Source organism: Equus quagga, chromosome 5 (assembly GCF_021613505.1).
Source record: "Equus quagga isolate Etosha38 chromosome 5, UCLA_HA_Equagga_1.0, whole genome shotgun sequence".
Taxonomy (NCBI): Eukaryota; Metazoa; Chordata; class Mammalia; order Perissodactyla; family Equidae; genus Equus; species Equus quagga.
In genome coordinates, this window is record NC_060271.1 from 3,746,199 (window position 1) to 3,760,686 (window position 14,488).

The 14,488-nt window shown below is 41.2% G+C and overlaps 1 long non-coding RNA gene across 1 annotated transcript in view; it reads right to left on the reverse strand.

Annotated features, from left to right (window-relative positions):
- Positions 1 to 12,579, reverse strand: part of LOC124240382 (uncharacterized) — a 28,031-nt gene extending 15,452 nt beyond the window's left edge. Inside the window, exons 1-2 of the long non-coding RNA XR_006888857.1 lie at positions 12,495 to 12,579; positions 12,233 to 12,384 (exon numbers count right to left, since the gene is read on the reverse strand). This is a non-coding gene — a long non-coding RNA (uncharacterized LOC124240382). The remainder of the gene's footprint in view (positions 1 to 12,232; positions 12,385 to 12,494) is intronic.
- Positions 12,580 to 14,488: the final 1,909 nt, after the last annotated feature.

Here is a 14,488-nt window from a genome sequence, read left to right on the forward strand (position 1 = left end):
TGGGCGTGGGCCTATACCACTCATCTATCAGTAGCCATACTGTGGTGGCAGGTCACATACAAAAAGAGAAAGATTGGCAGTGGATGTTAGCTCAGGGTGAATCTTCCTCAGCAAAAAAAAAAAAAAAGAAAAGAAAGAAAAATGATTGATGTCCTCAACACAGATGATGCAAAAATCCCATCAGAAACTACAACATCACAAGTGGATCTCAATTTGATTATATTCCCATCTGAAACTTAAAAGAACCCTAGCCATCATCAGGTTCTTAACGAAAGGTTATGGGTAGAAACGAGGGTGTATAAGAAAAAATTAATTAAATAAAATATGCAGATATACCCTCAGCTTCCATATAACATATCATGAGGCCTATGTAGATAACTACAGCTGCCTTCTACTACTCATTTGTATTTCCATTGCCTCTGCCAGCCCCTCAACCTGATGGCATTCTTTATCCGTTGAAGTAACCCATATCTGTATTCTTATGAGATCTAAGTCCTTGAAGATCCTGTTTGGGTCCCCCTCATTTTCCAGTGAACAGGACCGTTGGAGAACAAGATGTGTCCCAGTGAATCCTCCAGGTTATAGACACAGTTCTATTTATCACTGTTGTGTAGTAGCATCTCAATTTCCCTCTGGTAATTGGAATCAAATAACCTTGCTGAGACAATGACATCTTTCTCTACCTGTTGGTTCAGCAGCATGGGAAGCCTGGGAAATATGAAACAGCAGCAGTCTCAGCAACTCATTCAACAGTAATAGAACTTATTCTCTGGTGAAAGTATTTCTCCCTTGGGGCAATAATAACCCCAAACCTGTTGAGCCAAGATGATGGTGTGGCAAGTAAAAATTTCTCCATAGGATGTTGTCTCCCACCTGGTGCCCAAAGTGAGCCCTTATTAGGCCGTTCCACCATTCTATCAAGCCAACTGTACATGAGTAATGGGGCACCTGGTAAGACTAGTGAATTCTGTGGGTGGGAATCCACTGTTACACTTCCTTTATTATAAAATGTTTTCACTAATTGGAAGCAAATCTATGTAGGACGTTATAGCAATGGGTAAGGCCTTCTGTAAGGCCACAAAAGGTACAGCTATCTTAAGTGTGTAGGCGTGGAAGGAAAATCTTTACCTAGAATTTGTGTTTATCCTTGGTTGAAGAAATACTTCTCCCTTCATGATGAGCTGGGTTTAAGGTAAGCTACCTGCTACTGGGTGACTGCTAATCTCCCAGAATTAGTGCCATATCAGGAGTGCAGCAATGGCCTCTGCTGTTGTCAGGTTGAGCATGCACCAGTGACAGATTAGATTTTAGGCAAAGCATTTTATATCACAGAGAGGATGTCCAATCTAAAAATATTACTGTGTAGGTGGAAAAATAACAATGACACTGTGGAATTAAAATCATAGCAAATTTAAATGAGCCGAGGTAAAAAACGGTTTGGTTTGTAGGGCTTATTATTTTAACACATTTTCGTAACATCAACTATATGCCAGGGGCTGTTTGCAGGGCAAAGGATACAAAAAGGAAAACTTTACAATTTCTACCTTCTAGAAACTAAAATATCAAAGCAAACAGTTTCTAAAACTGTGATAATTGTAGCAAATGAGATACGCGCAAAGTGCTACAGGAACAAAATTGATTTTTCCTGGTGGAGTAAGGGAAGATTTTAGCCAAGGATTTGATATTCAAAATGACAAGGCAGTCTAGAAGAAGAGAAGGGAAAGTGTGGTATTTTAGGAAGAAATGTCACCGAGGCATAACCATGAGCTACTTCTCACTCTAACGACCTAGAAAATGTCAGTTAAGGTACGCCATTGCATTATACGACTATACAGGAAGGAGCTGGGGACGTGTGCCTCACTTAGGAACACCTTGACAAAGAAGGTCTAGATCGTAGAAGACCTTGCAAGCTGGTAAGTGGCTTTGCCTTTACTCAGCAGCAGGAAATCACAGAAGGGTTTTAGCAGGGCGGTGACATTATCGATATTGTGTGTTAGAAAGCACATTCTGTAGAGGAATTGATTGATACAGGGCAAATAGGAGCTTAACCCAAATGGAAGGAAAAATTGATGGCGACCTATTTAGGATATTTTCAAGGTTCTTGAAAAAGGGAGATACAGAAGCAAGAGATGTTTAGGAGATGATATCCTTATGACTTGGAAACTGATTGGATAAAAGGTGAATGAAAAGGGGCAGACTTGAGTATCTCCTAAGGTTAGGACTCAAATGGCTGGTTGGGTGATGATGCCATTTATAGACAGGGAATAAAAGAGAAGAAATAGGTTTTGTGGGGGAAATACTTTTAACTTAATTCAAATAAACACAATTGATTCAATTCTTATGTATGATGAAAATAATGTCTTATACAGTTTGGGTTAGTATTTTTAAAAGGAGTTTGAGGTAGAGGTATGAGTCTGGAACATAGGCTAAAGTTCAGGATTGAAGCCATAGATTATAAAGTTAGGAGCATGTTGGGGGCAGAGAAAGGATGGATGAGAATGAAATCTTTTCACAGCAGTGAGCAGAGTGTGAATTTCTCGTGTCCCTCTCCGTACTCTAAATGCCACAGGACAGAAAACTTATCTGCTAATCCCTAGTTACCTGAAACAATGCTTGGTACATAGAAAGTGCTCAAAAACGTTCTTTAAATGACAGGTGGGAAAGGAATAAATTGACCAAGAAGAAAATGAATGAAATATAGGAAACACCAATATTCAAGAGGAGAGCAAAGGAAGCAGTGAGAAGCTCTGAGAAAGAGAGACAGAAAAAGATAAACGGAGGCTAATGCTGTAAAAGTCACAGTAGGACAGTGGAAAGAAAGAAAGAGCCAAGAGGGTAACTGCTGCCGAGATGTCAAATAAGTTAAAGGCAGGAATATGCACAGTGGAACTGGCCATGAGGAGAGAGGAAGAGTCAGACTGCAGTGGATTTCAAAGTGATTGGGTAGGAGGAAATGGAACTAGAGAGTGTAGACAACCCTCTTAAAAAAATTGGATGAGAAAGAAAGAAAAGGAATTAGATAAAAGAAAAAAGATCCAGAAGCAGATTTTAATTTTTCATTGTCTTATTGTTGGTCCTAGTACTTAAAAAAAATATCTACTTCGGATGAAAGAGATTTGATCAGGGTTATATGCTGCAGGAGAAAGGGCACGTTGCATCTCAAAGAGGACATGATTTCATGATTGATGGAGCAAGACTGCAGAGAAGACTCAACTGGACACTGGGGGGAACGGTCGTAGCTTGATCCTTTGAGTGGCAGCTGAGGGGCTCTCACAGCACTTGCCTTGTGGACTTTGGAAAGACCCGGCTCAGGATTCACTGCCTTTTCAGGCTTCCCATGGATTTCTGTGCCAGGTTTCCATCAGCTCCCTGGCTCAGGAAGTGTCCTGGCTGGAGTGGGGAAGAAAGGACACTGAGGCAGAGTGTGGTGAGAGCGATGCGGCATCTGCTTGCGTCTGGGAGCTGACTCACACACTCAACATCTTCCCCATACCCGACTTCTTGTGTTTGGGTTTTGCACTTTCCTATGGAATCGTCTTTACTTTCCTCTGAATCAGAGTGGGTTGGGAAATATAAACACAAGAATCATGACAAACTTGTCTGTGTGGGAAAGAAAAGATGTCGCTGCAGAAAAGATGTCCAGATGCAGCATCTGGGTAGCAGTCACAGCAGAGACAGAGCAAGGGAGCTTCATTAGAGCTAAAATCTTTGTTTCTTTTCTTCCTTTTTTCGTTCCTCATTAAATAAACTTTCTTTGCTCTAAGGTGGAAACTCAGAGATGAAACAATCGAGTTCCCTGTCCTCAAGGAGCTCTTGGGATAGTGAGCTAGAGATGTGAAAAATATGGACCAAGACCCGGGAGTGGAAGCAGATTGGCAGGCGGGTTATGTGACCCCCAGGCCTGAGAACTGAGGGGCCCAAGGCAAGTAAAAAGCCAACTCTGTTTCAGGGAAGGAAGTCTAAGGATGAATAGATTGAGGTAGCTGATTCTTCTACAGCAGCTGAAATAAAAAGAACAGAAAAAAGAAAGAAGAAAAAGTGAGGAGCAATGTCCCCTCCTTCATTCACCGTTTATAAGGTACCTGTTAGGGGCTGAGCACTGGGTGAAAAGACTTGCAGCCACGTAAGTGGGGAAATGGCCATCGTGCAGACCCAGAAAATCACACAGTGTCTGGCCCACTGATTCCCAGCCTGGGATCCCTAGACCTTTAGAGGTCCCAGAATGTAGTAACGATGAATCCATGGGATTTTTAAAATATTTAAAGCTGAAGTGAAGGTATTTCAGGGTGACCTAGTAGGAAGTGAAGGGTGAGGACGGCTATTGCCAAACTTCCAGGGGGCCACGCCCCCTCTGGCCATACTGAAATACTTTCATTTCTCTGAGCAGTCACACTCTGGGTGTGTGACATGTTATATTTCTTCTGCCTTCCCTCCTTCCTCTATTAGCTAACTCTAAGAAGTCCTTTAAGACTTGGCGCAGGTGCCATGTTGTCAGGCCCAGTCTAGGTTGTTTCTCTTCTGGATTCCCACACTAGTTTGTGCTTTACCTGTCCAAACCTTGATCACTCACACTGCGTTGAAACTCTGTTTCCATTGGTGTCCACTACAAGACTGTGGGACCCTCCAGCACTGGGACGATCTGGGATTCATCCCTGAAGCTCCAGCATCCAGCATGATGTCCCACCTAACAAAATGTCCAGCTCACAAGAGTTGCTTTATAAACATTTGTTTAATGAAGTTATGGCCAGAGAAAAAGCAAGAGTGCTTCATTGTGACTAAAAAATTTATTTCTGCCTTTTTTATGTCTTCTTTTTCTTTCAGCTACTGCGGAAGAATCAGCCACTTCCCTCAATGGATGCTCAAACTTCCTTTCCCAGAACAGATTTCCTCTTGAATTTTGTCTTGGGACCCTCGTTCTCAGAGGTGGGGTTCCACATAACTCACTCTGCAAAATATCTTCCACTCCAGGCACACTTGGCCTGATACTGCATGGGGCAAAGGAAGGACAGCCAGCCAGGAGTCCCAGGAGAGAGTTCAGATACGTCCAATGAGGATTTTTATACAGTAAAGAGTCTGCCACTGACTCATTTTGTGGCCTCCATAAGTTATTGACCCTCTCTGAGTCTCACCTCCTCTGTAAAAAAGAAGGTGAGAAGGGGTTGGGGACTAGATGAGAGGTAGCATAGAGTGGGGAAACAGACAGGAACAATGTGGAATCAGACATACCTGGAATGACATTCCAGCCTTGTCACATGTCCTCTTTGTCATGTGGCTTCCTGATTCTCACTGCCTCCTGTGTAAAAAGGGAATGATGATACCTGGCTCTTCAAGCCATTGTGAGAATATGTGGGCAACTAAAAAAAAATGCCTGTCATTTGGTAGATACCAAACAAATCCCACTCTGCCTCTCTACCGAAAGGGATCTTCCAGTTCTCTATTTCGTATTCTAGATTTATAGCTCCACACAGTCAGTCTCAGTCAACACTCTCTTTAACTCTCCTCGTACAGTTATTCAAATACTTCATCCCTTTTCCCTTTCCTCATTCATTCATTTAAAAAATATTTATGCTATTTATTCATTCGGTATTTTAAGCTAAAGAATTCATTTGGAAAAATCCTACCTCTGCTCTTTCAGTGTTGGCTAAGTGATGCTAGACTAGCGGTCCTCAAAATTTGTGGTCTCAAGAACCCATTACACTCTTGAAAATCACTGAGGAACTCAAAGCCCTTTTGTTTATGTGGGATATATCTATTAATATTAGAAATTAAATCTGAGAAATTATAAGAATATTTATTAATTTATTTTAAAATAACAATAATAAATCCACTACATGTTTTTGGAAATGACATTTTATGAAAAATAACTCTATTTTCTAAAATAAAAATAACTATTGAAAAGTGTGGCATTGTTTTATATTTTTATAAATCTCTTTAATGTCTATTTAATAGAAGATAGCTGGATTCTCATATCTGCTCTGAAGTCAGAATGTGCAATATTTCGTTGAAGTCTGTGAAGAGAATCCAGATATATATGGTCCAGAAAATCCAGATATGGCTATAAAATTAATTTTGATAACCTTTTAAGATAATCATGGATATTCTTCTTTGATATTACACCAAAACTTGACAAGTAGTAATTTCTTAAAGTTTAGCTGCAATGTGAAATCTGAAACCATATCAATGAGCTTTCTACATTTTACTACATTGAAATCCACTGGTCTATCTTTCCCTTTGAATATATTTTTTTGCCCATGCATAATTTGGTAACATCATGCACTGGTCATGGGGAAAATATCAGTTCACAGAGTTATGCAGATCTTTGAAATGTTGACCCATTTCATTATACAATGTCAAAAAATCACATTTCTTATTATCACCACCAGTATCCTCAGAAAATCTGAGTGTTAGGATGTTGTCAAGCTCATGATGGCAGATACCAGTTTTTCAAAATTTAAGTTTTTGCTTGAAAGCTTGAATTCAATCTTTGGCAACAAATGTCATGAGCTGTTTTCTTTGAAGTGGTAGGCTCTCTTCATTCACTTTTGAGAAAATGTATGACATACTCTCAAGTCTGAATAACCATAGTTTGTCACTCTTACAAGTAATAAAAGTAATTTTTACTGCTTCATCAAGAACATTTTTAAGTGAAATTGGCTTTTAGTTTTATTTTTGTTTTTTAACTGTGAGTCATAGTGTTAAACAATACAACAACTACTGATACAGTTTGATGTCATCCCTTGACTTGGGCTACAGCATCAGCAGTTTCACTCACCATGGCTTTTGTGCCACCAGTCAACACAGTATCAGCACAAATGTCAATGCAGTGCAAAGAGCAATTACTTCTTTCTATTACCGTGAAAATAGTTTTTACTTCACAGACTCCCTGAAAGACTCTTGGGTATTCCCAGGGTCCATGGACCACGTTTCAGGAAACACTGTTAATATTTTTTGTTTTGAAAGGTGAGCTTGCCTCCACTGTGGACTAGTCATCAAGCATGATTTGGAAGCAGTTCTCATTTTTCTTTGACAATGACCATGGCTTCTTTTCCAGATGACATCTGCCTAGTATGTAATTGGTGACTACATCCAAGTAAACATGTGGAAAATGAGAGCAAGCGGGCGTGCGGGCTCGGAGGGAATTGCTTGTTTGGAGGATGATGGGAGAGTGCAGTTCTGGAAGGAGTTCACTTCTATGAGTGTGTATTGCCAGCCTTCAAAAATTGCTACATATGTGCTGTCATACAACTTATAACGTGCCTGAGGGAGTCAGCTTATTGTAGAGAAAAAACATGGGCTTTATACCCAGCCAGGCTGGGTCCCAATACCAGCTCAGTCGCTACTGTCTATGTGGTCTCTTCCAAGTTGCCTTACCTTGCTAAGCTTAATTGTATCATCCGGAAAATGAAGCCACAGCACTCAGAATATTATGATGCTAAGCATGTAAAGGATGAGATGTTGGGTGAATGCTTCAATGGACCATGGAAACCCCGCTTCAGGGATGGACTGACTTCTTCATCCACAGGGAGTGCTGCTGAAGATGGCCCTCACTGTCAGTCCTCCTCGGAGAAAGAAGAAAACTGCTTTGTCCAATGTCACACCTCCTCTCAAGGGGCAGCCTGCTTCCAATGACTGACTAATGGTCTGGATACCTTATCGCAACCTAGTCCAGCTCTGAAAGGCTATCTCAACTCCAGAAGTCTTCATGGAGTAAGCTGAGGCCTTGTTGGGAGTATAACACAGCTCAGCTCCCCAACCTTTGTCTTACCTCTCCCCTTCCACAAATATCATCCCCAAAGTCCTCCTGAATAAGGTCCTGGATGCTAAGCTTCAATTAAGAGTCTGGTTTCTGGTGAACTGAATCTGAAGCAGAGGCTTTATTAATATTATAATTATTATTTATAACCCTCTACTCCTTCCAATTATGGGTAGGCCCTAGTAGCTAGAGGGTCCTTGGAGTACTGAATACCCTGATGGTTGTAAGAGGAGGGTTTTGAGAGGGAGCCAGGAGAGGGCTGAACTAATGTCCATAATTAAGGGGGCATCAATATAGTTTGTGGGGAGGAAGAAATCAAGTTGTAATGAGAGAAGAGTCAAGGAGGCTTGGGGAGAAGAGGACAAGAAGAACCCTTTCTGGAAGAAGAGTCAGAAGAGGAGACTTTGGGGTTCAGACATGTATAATGAAGATTTTTTATATAGTAAGGATTCTGGAACCACCATGCTTGGTATAAACCCCAGCTCTGCTGCTTACTTGCTCTATGACTGAGCAAGTTACTTTCCACCTTTATGCCTCATTTTCTGTAAAATAAGAATAGTAAAAGTATCTACTTCAAAAGGTTGTTCTGAAGAATAAATGAGTTCATTAGAAATAAGAAGATGAAAAACGTTTTTCCATATATTTGCCACTCTCCAATGGGAAGTCAGAGAAGCATACATAAATTATAGTAATGAGGTTTTATGATGTAGATATACATAACTTTAGTAGTTTCATAGAAGACAGAGTTCCTAAGGCCGTGTGGGAGAAAGAGTGAAGTCTTTGCAGAAGAAGAGACATTTGAGGGATTGTAGAATAAATCAGAGCTTGTAAGGGAAGACAAATATGGAAAGATGGAGAGGATGGCACAGGAGAAGACTCGGAGGTGTGAGAGGTCCGGGACCATGAGGGTTTCTAACGTTCCTGACTCACTCTGACTGAAATCTAAAATCTGTGGGAAGGAGTGGGTGGTCAGAGATGACACAGAGAAGTGGGCAGAACCAACCAGCTCTGCTCGATTCCGTGTGCCAGCAGGGATTTCAACCTGTGGACACTAAGCAGCAGGGAGGGACAAGGCCGGATTCACATTCTGGCATCTTTGAGGAAATGATTTAAAGGTGAGGAGTCAGGAGTCTAAGAAAGACATTTCCAAACCTTCTCTTCTGTCTCCTGAGGTGATTAATAATAACGACTTCTTGAATTAATATTCATAAAGTGATTTTGGAGCTCTTACTCACACTGTTAATTATACTTTAATGTTAAAATGTAAACGGCAGCAACCTTTTTTGAAGGCAACTTGGCAATATCTGTACATTCCGAAAAGCACACACACACTTTGATCTATACATTCTTTTCTAGATATGCAGCTATATTAACATATTTATAAACGTATTTGATCAAAGATGTTCACTAAAGCATTGTTTGTAACAGCCAAATACAAAACATAAGCATCATGTGCATAAGTATGGAAATGATTAAATTGAATTACGAGAATTTAACAGAATACTGTGCAATCAAGAGCAAGAATGATCAGAAAGGGACAGTCTCCACCTTCTACTTACAGGAGAATAAAAGGAAGTTGGAGGATACAGCACGTAGCGTTCCTTCATTTGTGTAAGTACAGGTTATGCATAGAACATTTTTGGCAGGATCCACAGAAACTGGTGACAGTGACTGCCTTTGGAGAAGGCGACAGGATGACTTAGCGGCCTGGTCTAGAAGGGTGTTATGGAATGAATGCCTGTGTCCCCCCAAAGTTCACATGTTGGTCCTAACCCCAAGGTGGATATATTTGGAGGTGGACCTCTAAGGAGGAAATTAAGGTTAAATGAGGTCATAAGGGTAGGGTCCTGCTCCAATAGGATTAGTGTCCTCTGACATGTCAGATGGCTCACTCTCTCTGGCCAGGCACCAACAAAAGGCCATGGGACAACATAGGGAGCAGGCAGCCATCTACAAGCTGGAAGAGAGCTTTCACCAGTAACAGAATTTGTCAGCACCTTGATTTTGGACTTCCCAGACCCCAGAACTCTGAGAAAATAAATATGTGCTGTTTAAGCCACCCAATTTGTAGTGTTTTGTTACGGTAGCACAAACAGACCTGATAGAAAGGGACACAACTTTTAATTATATATTTTTTTCTTTATATTATAGATAGCTTGGTAAAATCATTTGCTTCCCAAGCCTCACCAGCCTAAGAAGTTCTCAGCAAATTAAAGGAGAGGAAAACACCTGCGCCTCCCTCCATGAGAATCTCGAAGGTCCCAGCTCTCTCCCTTCAAAGCTCTTCCTTTTCCCTGGCAGTGGGCTGGAGGTCACGTCCTCCCCAGAGGCCAGCACTGTTTACTGCCGTTGGAGACACCTCTCTGCTGCCTAGAAGACTCCAGCAATACAAGCTGCTGTTCCTTTAGAAGTTGATCTTAGGCGTCAGTGTTATTCAATTTGCCTTAGCGCTTTGGGTTTGCCTGGCAGGTACAAGAGCAGTAGCAAAACACAGTAGAGACTGCGTGGGTTCCTGAATTAGACAGCCTTCCGTTTGAGACCTCAGCTCTGCACCTTCTCAGTGGTCTTGGCATAGCCGTCTATAAAGCCTCTCTGATCCTCTGTTTCTTCTTTTGAAAAAAGGGGCTAAGAATCAACAGGGTACAGATTATGAAGATTCGCAATAAAACATGGAGTGTACCTGGCCCCCAGTAGACCCCCAATAAGTGGCTGCTGTTATTACAAACGACAGTGTTATTTTTCTAGTCTCTTTTGCAGCTCTTGAAAGAACTTTACCAACTCAACAAACACCAATGGCTATTCTCTCCCTGATTAGTGGAATTGCTGCCTCTGTATCAGGACTGTAGCTTCTTAATCTTTCTGTTTTGTTATGGTCTCTAATTTGAGGGAATTAGGGATATGTTCTCTCTGGACTGGTTGGAGGGCATTTGCATGGCAGTCCCAGTGTCCACAGATAACCACAGATTGCCCTTTTTGCTACCTTAACCACCAGATACTATAATCTTCTTTAAACTTATGGTTATTTCCCGGTCAACCTCCGGCTTGAGAGCAACCTTTAAACGAACCACCTTTGATGTTTTAATACTCACCAACTGGGGGAAGCATATTCCACAATTTCTTACCTTGCCTCTCAGGTAGACAGTTTATTGAAATGAGAAGAACATTGGCTTTGAGGTCAAACATTCTTGATTTTGTCCCTGCTAGTTGGGTGAACTTAGGCGAGTGACTCAGCTCTGGTTATGTCATCTGTCCCATGGAGGTAATTCCTATCTCATAGAATGGCTGAGAGAACTCAGTGAATCATTCAATGTCAAGTTATTAAAGCAATGCCTAGTATATATTAGGCACCTACTAAATAATAGTTCTTTTATCTCTTTTCAAATAAGAAAACTATTGGCCTTCAGAGGTGTGCCAGAGCACCTGAAGTTGGCCTCATCCACCTCCAAATTAAAATGAAATTGGGAGCAGATTCTTTTTTTGTTTGTTTTTCTTTGGGAGGGGAGGGGTGCAGAGTCTTAAATGCACCCCATTCAGACTACAGATCATAGAGTCACGGCACTCTTTAAATGAGAAACAGTAGGCTTTTGGAGTCAATTTTGTGAATCACTTTTAACAATTTTACAAGGATATTTGTCATGAAATTCTAAACACTAATCTTATGCATGTCTTGATATTATCTATTCACCCTGCTTCTTCCAATAATTTAAGGCTATTTTATTTTGTATTGACGTAGTTTTGTGAGCTATCCCAAACTCTCTGTGGAAAGAGTAGGGGTATAGAATACATAAACAAAACAACGAAATGAAGTACAAAAAATAAAACAGCCAAAGAAAGGATTTATCTAGGGCAACTTTCTGCCTCAATGTGTGCTTTGCATTTCAATTGGGCTGAAAGCCTTGAGAGAAACATACCATTTTTATGACCAAATACTACTTGACCTTTCTCATTTCTTTTTCTACCCACAAAGAAAATATCTAAAGGACAAAACTTTCTGATATGGAACAAATTCTTATTTTTCTCTGGCACATCATTTATGGGCTTGTCAAAGACAAAGAAAGAAAGGCTTGCTGAGAGTCATGGGAGCGTGTGGTGCTCGCAATGCACCTGGCATTCCTGGGTCTGTCTCCTACTGGGGCACAGAGCTGTGGGGTGGGCTGGACGTTTTCAATCACACGCTCTCTTTGTCTGTGGCATTAACCCTATGAGCCTTCTCCACTCCTTCCAAAACATTTGGCATGCATCTCCTTCCCCAGTCCTGGGCTGATAGAACAAACTAGTAGAATCAGTTGACACAATCTCTATCAGAAGCAACCCGGCTCGTCTTATCCCGAGCCAATAACGCACAACACACAACATGGCTGAACTCCAAGGTCACTGCACATTAACAGACGGGAGGGGAATTATCAGTGGAGAAATACAATCAAGCACCATGTGGATGGGTGACAAGAAGTCCTCTGGCCAGAGGAACAGATTACATACCAGCACTGTGTTGGCTCGCTGCCCCGAAGAAATACATAGCAATCCACACTCGGGGAAAATTCCATGAAATAGCAGAGCAGGAACATCCTGAAGCCAATGGCAACGCATTCCAAGAAAAACATCCAATGAACCAAACCCCAAACAACACAGACCTCAGAAACGTAAATAAAAATTAACTGAAAAAGGAAACCTTCAGAGTCTTGGGAAGAAACACAACAGATTAAGTGACCACAAAACACTAAAACACCAACTAGTTATTTACCCACTGCTTTGTGGTAAACACAAGGCCTGTAGTCTCCAGGAGGTTATTTCTGGGCGCCAATGACTTAGCACATAGGCCAGCAAAGAGCGTGGACTGTATTTTCCTCCCCAGGGCAAGTGGCATTTATAATGGGCCTGAGAACCAGAGGGAAGTTCTTTGAACCTCTTAGTCTTATAGCTATTTATAAGGATGAGAGAAGAGCAGAGGGTGGGAAAAGCACTGGGCTTAAAGTCAGAAGCCTTGGGTTTGCATACCCTGTCACTTACTAACTCTGCTATCCTGGGCAAGCTGCTTAACCATGCCAAGTCTACCAGTTTCCTCATTTGGAGAAATGAACGGATAATAATTTTTACTTCTTCCTCACAGGGTTGATGTGAATTTTAAACGAGAAAATGGATGTAAAGTGTACTTCATAAAAGGCAAAGTACAATACAACAGGCAGTCATTATATTTGTTGTTTCTATTGCTGTCACTACTTCATTTATCTAGGATCATAGGAGAACTCGCGCCCACCCACTTTAGGTGAATTTCCTGAGAGCAGAAGTGTGCCCCTCTGCACATCCATTTCAACTGATTTGGCTAAAATCTATAACCATTCACTTCCTTTAAAAAATACCGTTCAGACTTCTCTTAGACTTAGACTTTCTTAAACTTGCCTTAGAATCAAAGGTATGGACACCTGCTATTGCTCCGAGTAGCAGTCGGATCAGTTCTGTTGGCGTGTTTGTTTTTCATTTTCTCTCCTTCCGGGAGGTCAACTATAGCCTCAACCACTGACTTGTTTTAATAGCTTCTCCTACCTCTTTTCTGCTTGTGTATTTCTAATTTGGTCAAAACCAGATAACCAAGCTTGTTAGAAGTGAGTGCTAACTATGAACCCGCAAGTCTCTCTTTAGAATCTTGGTAGTAAAACGTATGGCGTTCATGCAGGGGCTTTGAGAGCACCATGGTAGAACTCAAAGATCTCTTTTTGGCTTGAGATTAGAGAGTGGAAGGTGTTAGAAAAACTGACCTCAGGGTGAACATGTGGTGTCTGAGTTAGGAATATGCTGGATATATTTGTTCTGCTCACATCGCTCTCACATTTTGGTGTAGGTACGTGCACGTGTGAGCATCATCATTTCACACTCGGCAGTGAACGACATCTGAGTCACAAGGATTAACACTAGGGACGAACAAGTATCTTGAGGACCTGTTAGGGCATTCCCATGTGTTGATTCATAGAGAATATCTGAGAGTCCTTTGACTGAACTAAACTTCCTATTTAAACCCAGAATCACTCAGTTCAGCAAAACTAGTTATTGATTTTTCTCTGAATTGGCTCTCTGTTTTACTAATTTTACCCACTATACTGTTGTCTTAGCACCAAAGCTTCTCACCATGGTAGAATCATGATAGAATCACAAGACACTGATGCTAGAAGGAACCTTCCAGGTGATACAGCCCAGTGGTTTCCAAATGCTACTTTGAAGACACACGCTGGTCCTGACAAATTTTCACCAGTCTGTGGAAAAATGAGAACAAAAAAAGGGGGACAATATGACAATTCAGCCTTTTTTTTCATAAAATTAATGTATTCCATTTAAAGAGATAGCTTGTATTCTGAAGTTTTGCTCTTCCTTCTTTTCTGGTGTTCTTTATCATTTTATTTGAAATGATTGTAATAGTAAGTGGCAGTTATCTGAAAAATAGCTATTTATCAAATCAAAAAGTTGACCATTCCGTGTTAGGCTTCTGGTTTGTGGTTGTTTTGCTTGTTTGTTTCATCTATGAATTTGAAAAGTTGAGAACTTCAGATCTGGAACAGCTCCTTCGTTTTCAGATCGGGGGGACAGAGACCCTGAGAAAATGGCCAAAGTTGACACAAGCTAGAAAGCGAGGACTGAAGCCTGGGCTTGCCGGTCTCCCTGCTCCACAGCCAGGTCCTTCAACAGCTGGAATGTCAGTTATTATTACCAACTCTGTGGATGAGAAACATGAGACACTTAAAGAGG